The sequence below is a fragment of the Physeter macrocephalus genome, unplaced genomic scaffold, assembly GCF_002837175.3.
Source record: "Physeter macrocephalus isolate SW-GA unplaced genomic scaffold, ASM283717v5 random_2720, whole genome shotgun sequence".
Lineage (NCBI taxonomy): Eukaryota > Metazoa > Chordata > Mammalia > Artiodactyla > Physeteridae > Physeter > Physeter macrocephalus.
In genome coordinates, this window is record NW_021148006.1 from 1,054 (window position 1) to 10,117 (window position 9,064).

The 9,064-nt window shown below is 57.6% G+C and overlaps 1 long non-coding RNA gene and 3 other non-coding genes across 4 annotated transcripts; all 4 read left to right on the forward strand.

The window, feature by feature from the left end:
* Positions 1-276: 276 nt before the first annotated feature.
* On the forward strand, positions 277-6,081 carry LOC114485719 (uncharacterized). The gene is made up of 3 exons (XR_003679060.2): positions 277-718; positions 3,349-3,482; positions 6,013-6,081. It is a non-coding gene; the product is annotated as an uncharacterized lncRNA (long non-coding RNA).
* LOC112063058 (small nucleolar RNA SNORD116) lies at positions 930-1,022 on the forward strand. The gene has a single exon (XR_002890906.1). It is a non-coding gene; the product is annotated as a small nucleolar RNA SNORD116 (small nucleolar RNA).
* On the forward strand, positions 3,698-3,790 carry LOC112063060 (small nucleolar RNA SNORD116). The gene has a single exon (XR_002890908.1). It is a non-coding gene; the product is annotated as a small nucleolar RNA SNORD116 (small nucleolar RNA).
* Positions 6,082-6,361: 280 nt separating the features above from the next.
* LOC112063059 (small nucleolar RNA SNORD116) lies at positions 6,362-6,454 on the forward strand. Its single transcript, XR_002890907.1, has one exon. It is a non-coding gene; the product is annotated as a small nucleolar RNA SNORD116 (small nucleolar RNA).
* The last annotated feature ends 2,610 nt before the right edge of the window (positions 6,455-9,064 follow it).

Consider the following 9,064-nt stretch of genomic DNA (forward strand, 5'->3'; position numbering starts at 1 on the left):
TGTAGCCAGCTGCACGAAGGTATTGGCCCGCCCATAGGCTGTTTCCTTGCTTCCAGAAGTGCCGGGAGTGGCCCCAAGTGCACATCAGATGTGCTACAAGCTGGCAGGATCTCCCGTGGCCTATGTCAACCGCCCCTGGGGGGTCAAAGTTCACATTCAGCCTCTTGAAGCTTGCAGGGGTCTTTCTCCATTCAATTGGGGGGTCCAACGGCAGGGCGCTGTGTATAAAGTGTGGGTTTTATTGTTCGAGGTCTCAGCAGAGGGCCACAGCGACACACAGAGACCAAGATGCGGATTCAGAGGCACACAGAGAAGCCCAGAAGCGCGCGTCCTCGTGCCCAGTCACAGTCACACACGTTCACACGCGTGAACACACACATACTCCCTCTCACACACCGGCCAACGTACGTGCCTAGCTTCCTGCAGTTGTGCAGCTAGACAAACATTGAGTTCTCGGTAAGGGTAGAGGTCCTTGGGAAGCAGGGTCTGGGCTCATGCCCAGGTAAACATTCGTGTGAATCATGTTCTCTTGGGAACCCGGTCCATTCTGAAGCCTGTGTGATCTATGTCCACTTCTCAGGTGTAGCTGCTGGGCAAGGCTGGCCGTCGGCAAAGACCAGAAGACCTTCGCGTTGTCTGATGACTGGAGGTGCTAAGGAGAACTGGAAAAATGGGGCAGGCGCGTGTTGCTAAGTGTGACCGTGGCTAACTCCGGAAGGTAGGCATTCACCCACCCTGAGATGTGCCATTGGATATGAGGTTTTCCTCAAACGGGCCCAGTGGCTGCCAGAGTGGATTGACTGTTGCTCTTGCTGAGTGGCCTGAGGACTGTAGATTCCCCAGGGTTTTGGAGTACTACGGGGTCATGGCTCCTCTGCAGGCCCCCACGACATGCCCGGTTGTGTTCTGCAGCCTCCCAGCACGTGCTTGGATCGATGATGACACCCTTGTATGCATTCCTTGGAAAATCTGAACAAAATGAGTGAGAACCCTCTACCGTCTCCTCATCGAAACTGAGGTCCAGCACGTTTCCTCTCTCTGGGGGGTAGGGGACCGTGAGGAGGGAGGGCCAGCGTCCCCTGCTGGCATGCATGCAAACACCACCCAGGGCTCCTAATATTAGAGGGGTTCCTGTCTGAGGGTGGACTGTGTGTACCCATAAGCTGGGTCGTCTATGGATATCAGGTCTCTGCTGCAAGGCCATTGGGGCAATGCGAGAGGGCGTGCTCTCCTGCTTGTCTTCAGAGTCGGAGTGTGTGCTGGTGTAGGCCAAGTGAGCTTGCAGCTTGGAAAAGTGTGTTTGGGCCAGGCTCACGCTTCGTGCATGCCGCTTCGGGGTTTAATTCTGGTGGCCAACATGAGCAAGGTTCTCTGGTTGGAGCCTGGTGCCTCAGGCCAGGCCTGTGGCCCTCCCTGTTCTTGCGTTTGGCACGGTGACTTTCTTGACTGCCAAGTGAGGCCGGAGCTGTGGACGGGTGTGGCTCGGGGTGGGCGTCGGCCTAAAGTGGCTGATGGATTAGGCCTCAGTGTTGCCCTTGTCTGCTCCCCTCCTTTAGCTCCCGGCAGAGTGTTGGGGACAAGTGGGTCCTCGTGGGGTGGGGCGAGGGCGGTGCTCCGTTTAAGCCTGCGTGGTTGCTGATGGCCGGGACAGGAATGTAAGGGATGATGAGGACAGGACCTTTGTGATGTCATGAAATAGAATGTCATCATTGGGTGGCAGGTGTCGGCCTCGGCTTCCCGAGGATGTGTCCCGTTCGTGATGGGCTGGCATCAGCTGCCTAAGCAGTGGAGGCTTTGGCAGTTCATGAGGATGCGGTGAGGTAGGTAAATTGTGATCAGCTGCGATCCCGTTGCCGGAGGAATGACTCCCAAAGGGTGTCTTGCGGCACCTAGAGTAGATGGACATGCTGAGGTATTGGTGCCGGCCTCCTCGGAGGAAGGTGAGTTATGCGAGCGTGCGCTTTGGCCGCTTTGTTCCCTCTTCTGGGAATGTGCAGCGCGAAAGTGTTTCTCCCAGAGGGCATGAGGTGGCCGGCCCGTGTGGCACGCGGGCCTTTCAAACAGCCAGAGGTTTATGCGGGCCGGAGGTGGGGGCACCGTTGCGGAGCCCGGTGCACTGCCGTGGACAGCCACTGTGCCCTTTCAGACTTGAAAGTCCCCTCGCGTGACAGAGGTCTTCCATTGAATGTCTGTGTGTGATCCTCGGGGACAGTGGCTTTGTACTCTCTGAGGTCCTCGGTAGTGTCGCTGTGGCAGTGAAGAAGTGCCCGAATGCATGGGGTGTGGTCAGCGTCATCAAAGCAGACATGTATGCGGTCTGTCTTCCTTGGTGTACAGCGTCCCCATGTTCGCATGGCGTCTGTGGCTTCCAGCAAGGTCGAGTCGCCGTGCGGGCAGGAGGTGGGCACGTAGGCCGAGGCTGTCAAGCATTTGAGCGTTGGCTCCGGGTTTAGGGCTGCCAAACGTGCCGGCTGGGAGCTGGCGAGACGTGGCCGGGGAAATGGCCTAGTTTCCGTCAGGGGGTTCCAACCTGGCTCATGGTTGCTAAAGCCCAGCACTTCCCGTGGTGGGCTTTCCCAAGGGTCCACAGAACGTGATTTGTCCTAGTTGGCGAGAAGTGGCACTTGGGCTGAAGTCCGCTAGCCCCTTGAGAGGTGCGGGGCTGCGTCTTGCCTGTAGCCAGCTGAAGGTCAGTGTCAACGCCAACCATGGGAGGTTTCCTTGCTTCCCAAAGTGCTGGGAGTGGCCCCAGGTGGACATCAGATGTGCTCCTAGGTGGCAGGGTCTCCAGGTCCACGTACATGTGACACCCACGGCCGGGAGGCAGGTCTGGACGAATCTTTGTGCTTTGGTCAGAAGGCATGGCTGTGGGAGAGCGGGAGACCGTTGCCTATTTCAACAGCCTCTGGGGGTCAAAGTTCACATGTGGCCTCTTGAAGCTGACAGGGGTGTTTCTGCATTCAGTGGGTTGGTCCAAAGCCTCGGTGCTGTGTATAAACTGCGACTTTTACTGTTCAAGGTCACTGCCGAGGGCCTCAAGGATACACAAAGACCAAGACGCGGATTCAGAGGCCCACACAGAAACCCACAAGCGCGTCGTCCCGCGCAGTCACTGTCACGCCCGCGCGCACGCAGGAACACACACATACACCCTCACACACAACGGCCAACGTACGTGCCTAACTTACTGCCGTCGTGCTGTCAGGCAAACATTCAGGGCTTCGTAAGGGATAGAGGTCCTTGTGAAGCAGGTTCGGGGCTCCAGCCCAGGGAAATGTTCTCATGAATCACGTTCTAGAGGACCCCGGTGCAAGTCTGACTCCTGAGTGATTTCTGTCCACTTCTCAGGTGCAGTTGATTGGCAAGGCTGGCCGATGGCAAAGAACACAGGACGTTTGCGTGGTCTGACGACTGGAGGTGATGAGGAGAACTGGAACAAGAGAGCTGGGCCATGTTGCCGACCGTGGACGTGGATAACCCAGGTCGGTAGGCATTCACCCACCCCAAGATGTGCCATTGGATGTTAGGTTTTCCTCAGACGGGCCCAGTGGCTGCAAGAGTGGTTTGACTGTTGCTCTTGCTGAGAGGCCTGAGGGCTGTGTATTCCCCACTCTTTTGGAGTACTCCGAGCCCTAGGCTCCCCTGCACAGCCCCGCGGCCTGCCCGGTTGTGTTCTGCAGCGTCCCAGCATGTGCTTCGATCGATGATGACACCCTTGTGTGCATACCTTGGAAAATCTGAACAAAATCAGTGAGAACGCTGTAACGTCTCCCCATCAAAAGAGAGGTCCAGGACGTTTCCTCTCTCAGGGGTAGGGGAGAGTGAGGAGTTAGGGCCCGCGTCCCCTGCCGCCATGCATGCAAGCACCACCCAGGGCTCCAGCATTGGAGGGGCTCCCGTCTAAGGGTCAACCGTGTCTGCACATTAGCTGCGTCGTCCATGAATCGCAGGTCCCTGCTGAAAGGCCGGTGAGGGATTGCGAGGCAGCTAGCTCCCCTTCTGGTCTTCAGAGTCGGAGTGTGTGCTGTTCTAGGCCCAGTGAGCTTGCAGCTTGGATAGGTGTGTTTTGTCCAGGATCACACTTTGTGCATGCCGCTTCTGGGTTTGAGTCCAGAAGCCGAAAAGAGCAAGCTTCCTTTGTTGCAGCCTGGAGCCTCAGGCCAGGCCTGTGTCCTCCCCTGTTGTTGCGTGTGGCTCGGTGAGGATCTAGAGTGCCCAGTCGGTCTAGGGCAGTGCGTGGCGGTGGGCTCGGGTTCAGCCCCGGCAGAAGGGTGCTGAGGGAGTAGGCTTCGCTGTTGCCCTTGTGAGCTCCTGTACTGCAACAGGCTGCAAGTGGGTCACGGTGCAGTGGGGTGAGGACCGAGGGCCGTATTTAAGCCTGCGTGGTGGCCGATGGACTGGACAGAACGGTAAGGCGTGACGAGGACAGGTCCTGTGTGATGTTGTGGCATGGGCTGGCATCATTTGGTTGCAGGCACTAGCCTCGGCTTCCCAAGGATGTGTCATGTTCGTGATGGGCTGGCATCAGCTGCCTATGGAGGGGATGGCTTTGGCAGTTCACGTGGATGCGGGGAGGTAGGTAACCTGCCTAGAGTTGTGATTCCATTGCCGGACGAATCACGCCCCAAGGGTGTCTTGCGGGACGTAGAGAATGTAGACATCCTGAGGCGTCTTTGCCGGTCTCCTTGGGGGTAGTTGAGTTATGCGAACATGCCCTTTGGCCACTCTGTTCCCTCGTTTGGGAATGTGCAAAGCGAAAGTGTTTCCCCCGGAGGGCATGACGCGGCCGGCCCGTGTGGCAGGCAGGCTTTTAGAACAGCCAGAGGTTTATCTGGAGCAGCCCGTTGGCGGGGCAGAGATGGTGGCACTGTTGCGATGCCAGGTGCGCTGCTGTGGACAGCCACTGTTCCCTTTGAAGCATCCCGGTCCCCTCGCGTGGCACAGGTCTTGCGTTTGAAATCTGTGTGTGGTCCTCGGGGACAGTGCCTTTGATCCCTGTGAGAACCTTAGTAGTGTCGCTGTTGCAGTGCAGAAGTGCCAGGATGCATGGGGTAAGGTCGGTGTCACCAAAGCCGACACGCTTGCGGTCTGTCTTCCCTGGTGTACAGTGTCCCCGTGTTTGCTTCCAGTAGGGTCAAGTTGCCCTGTGAGCAGGAGGAGGGCACACAGGACGAAGCTGTCAAGCATTTGAGCGCTTACTCCGGATTCAGGGCCGCGAACCCTTCTGGCTGGGCGTTGGCGACACTTGGCCGGGAAGGTGGCCTAGTTTCCGCAGTGGGGTTGGAACCTGGGTCATGGCTGCTGAAGCCCACCGCTTCCTGTGGTGGACATTCCCATGGGCCCTCGGAACGTGATTTGGCCTAGTTGGCGAGAATTGTCACTTGGGCTGAATTTGGTTAGCCCCTTCAGAGGTGCCGGACTGCATCTTGTCTGTAGCGAGCTGCACGAAGGTATTGGCCCGCCCATAGGCTGTTTCCTTGCTTCCAGAAGTGCTGGGAGTGGCCCCAAGTGCACATTAGATGTGCTACAAGCTGGCAGGATCTCCCGTGGCCTATGTCAACAGCCCCTGGGGGGTCAAAGTTCACATTCAGACTCTTGAAGCTTGCAGGGGTCATTCTCCATTCAATTGGGGGGGTCCAACGGCAGGGCGCTGTGTATAAAGTGTGGGTTTTATTGTTCGAGGTCTCAGCAGAGGGCCACAGCGACACACAGAGACCAAGATGCGGATTCAGAGGCACACAGAGAAGCCCAGAAGCGCGCATCCTCGTGCCCAGTCACTGTCACACACGTTCACACGCGTGAACACACACATACTCCCTCTCACACACCGGCCAACGTACATGCCTAGCTTCCTGCAGTTGTGCAGCTAGACAAACATTGAGTTCTCGGTAAGGGTAGAGGTCCTTGGGAAGCAGGGTCTGGGCTCAAGCCCAGGTAAACATTCGTGTGAATCATGTTCTCTTAGGAACCCGGTCCATTCTGAAGCCTGTGTGATCTATGTCCACTTCTCAGGTGTAGCTGCTGGGCAAGGCTGGCCGTCGGCAAAGACCAGAAGACCTTCGCGTTGTCTGATGACTGGAGGTGCTAAAGAGAACTGGAAAAATGGGGCAGGCGCGTGTTGCTAAGTGTGACCGTGGCTAACTCCGGAAGGTAGGCATTCACCCACCCTGAGATGTGCCATTGGATATGAGGTTTTCCTCAAACGGGCCCAGTGGCTGCCAGAGTGGATTGACTGTTGCTCTTGCTGAGTGGCCTGAGGACTGTAGATTCCCCAGGATTTTGGAGTACTACGGGGTCATGGCTCCTCTGCAGGCCCCCACGACATGCCCGGTTGTGTTCTGCAGCCTCCCAGCACGTGCTTGGATCGATGATGACACCCTTGTATGCATTCCTTGGAAAATCTGAACAAAATGAGTGAGAACCCTCTACCGTCTCCTCATCGAAACTGAGGTCCAGCACGTTTCCTCTCTCGGGGGTAGGGGACCGTGAGGAGGGAGGGCCAGCGACCCCTGCTAGCATGCATGCAAACACCACCCAGGGCTCCTAATATTAGAGGGGTTCCTGTCTGAGGGTGGACTGTGTGTACCCATAAGCTGGGTCGTCTATGAATATCAGGTCTCTGCTGCAAGGCCATTGAGGCAATGCGAGAGGGCGTGCTCTCCTGCTTGTCTTCAGAGTCGGAGTGTGTGCTGGTGTAGGCCAAGTGAGCTTGCAGCTTGGAAAAGTGTGTTTGGGCCAGGCTCACGCTTCGTGCATGCCGCTTCGGGGTTTAATTCTGGAGGCCAAAATGAGCAAGGTTCTCTGGTTGGAGCCTGGAGCCTCAGGCCAGGCCTGTGGCCCTCCCTGTTCTTGCGTTTGGCACGGTGACTTTCTTGACTGCCAAGTGAGGCCGGAGCTGTGGACGGGTGTGGCTCGGGGTGGGCGTCGGCCTAAAGTGCCTGATGGATTAGGCCTCAGTGTTGCCCTTGTCTGCTCCTCTACTTTAACTACCGGCAGATACCCATAAGCTGGGTCGTCTATGGATATCAGGTCTCTGCTGCAAGGCCATTGGGGCAATGCGAGAGGGCGTGCTCTCCTGCTTGTCTTCAGAGTCGGAGTGTGTGCTGGTGTAGGCCAAGTGAGCTTGCAGCTTGGAAAAGTGTGTTTGGGCCAGGCTCACGCTTCGTGCATGCCGCTTCGGGGTTTAATTCTGGAGGCCCAAATGAGCAAGGTTCTCTGGTTGGAGCCTGGAGCCTCAGGCCAGGCCTGTGGCCCTCCCTGTTCTTGCGTTTGGCACGGTAACTTTCTTGACTGCCAAGTGAGGCCGGAGCTGTGGACGGCTGTGGCTCGGGGTGAGCGTCGGCCTAAAGTGGCTGATGGATTAGGCCTCAGTGTTGCCCTTGTCTGCTCCTCTACTTTAACTCCCGGCAGAGTGTTGGGGACAAGTGGGTCCTCGTGGAGTGGGGCGAGGGCGGTGCTCCGTTTAAGCCTGCGTGGTGGCTGATGGCCGGGACAGGAATGTAAGGGATGATGAGGACAGGACCTTTGTGATGTCATGAAATAGAATGTCATCATTGGGTGGCAGGTGTCGGCCTCGGCTTCCCGAGGATGTGTCCCGTTCGTGATGGGCTGGCATCAGCTGCCTAAGCAGTGGAGGCTTTGGCAGTTCATGAGGATGCGGTGAGGTAGGTAAATTGTGATCAGCTGCGATCCCGTTGCCGGAGGAATGACTCCCAAAGGGTGTCTTGCGGCACCTAGAGTAGATGGACATGCTGAGGTATTGGTGCCGGCCTCCTCGGAGGAAGGTGAGTTATGCGAGCGTGCGCTTTGGCCGCTTTGTTCCCTCTTCTGGGAATGTGCAGCGCGAAAGTGTTTCTCCCAGAGGGCATGAGGTGGCCGGCCCGTGTGGCACGCGGGCCTTTCAAACAGCCAGAGGTTTATGCGGGCCGGAGGTGGGGGCACCGTGGCGAAGCCCGGTGCACTGCCGTGGACAGCCACTGTGCCCTTCCAGACTTGAAAGTCCCCTCGCGTGACAGAGGTCTTCCATTGAATGTCTGTGTGTGATCCTCGGGGACAGTGGCTTTGAACTCTCTGAGGTCCTCGGTAGTGTCGCTGTGGCAGTGAAGAAGTGCCCGAATGCATGGGGTGTGGCCAGCGTCATCAAAGCAGACATGTATGCGGTCTGTCTTCCTTGGTGTACAGCGTCCCCATGTTCGCATGGCGTCTGTGGCTTCCAGCAAGGTCGAGTCGCCGTGCGGGCAGGAGGTGGGCACGTAGGCCGAGGCTGTCAAGCATTTGAGCGTTGGCTCCGGGTTTAGGGCTGCCAAACGTGCCGGCTGGGAGCTGGCGAGACGTGGCCGGGAAAATGGCCTAGTTTCCGTCAGGGGGTTCCAACCTGGCTCATGGTTGCTAAAGCCCAGCACTTCCCGTGGGGGGCATCCCCAAGGGCCCACAGAACGTGATTTGTCCTAGTTGGCGAGAAGTGGCACTTGGGCTGAAGTCCGCTAGCCCCTTGAGAGGTGCGGGGCTGCGTCTTGCCTGTAGCCAGCTGAAGGTCAGTGTCAACGCCAACCATGGGAGGTTTCCTTGCTTCCCAAAGTGCTGGGAGTGGCCCCAGGTGGACATCAGATGTGCTCCTAGGTGGCAGGGTCTCCAGGTCCACGTACATGTGACACCCACGGCCGGGAGGCAGGTCTGGACGAATCTTTGTGCTTTGGTCAGAAGGCATGGCTGTGGGAGAGCGGGAGACCGTTGCCTATCTCAACAGCCTCGGGGGGACAAAGTCCACATGTGGCCTCTTGAAGCTGACAGGGGACTTTCTGCATTCAGTGGGGTGGTCCAAAGCCTCGGTGCTGTGTATAAACTGCGACTTTTACTGTTCAAGGTCACTGCCGAGGGCCTCAAGGATACACAAAGACCAAGACGCGGATTCAGAGGCCCACACAGAAACCCCCAAGCGCGTCATCCCGCGCAGTCACTGTCACGCCCGCGCGCACGCAGGAACACACACATACACCCTCACACACAACGGCCAACGTACGTGCCTAACTTACTGCCGTCGTGCTGTCAGGCAAACATTCAGGGC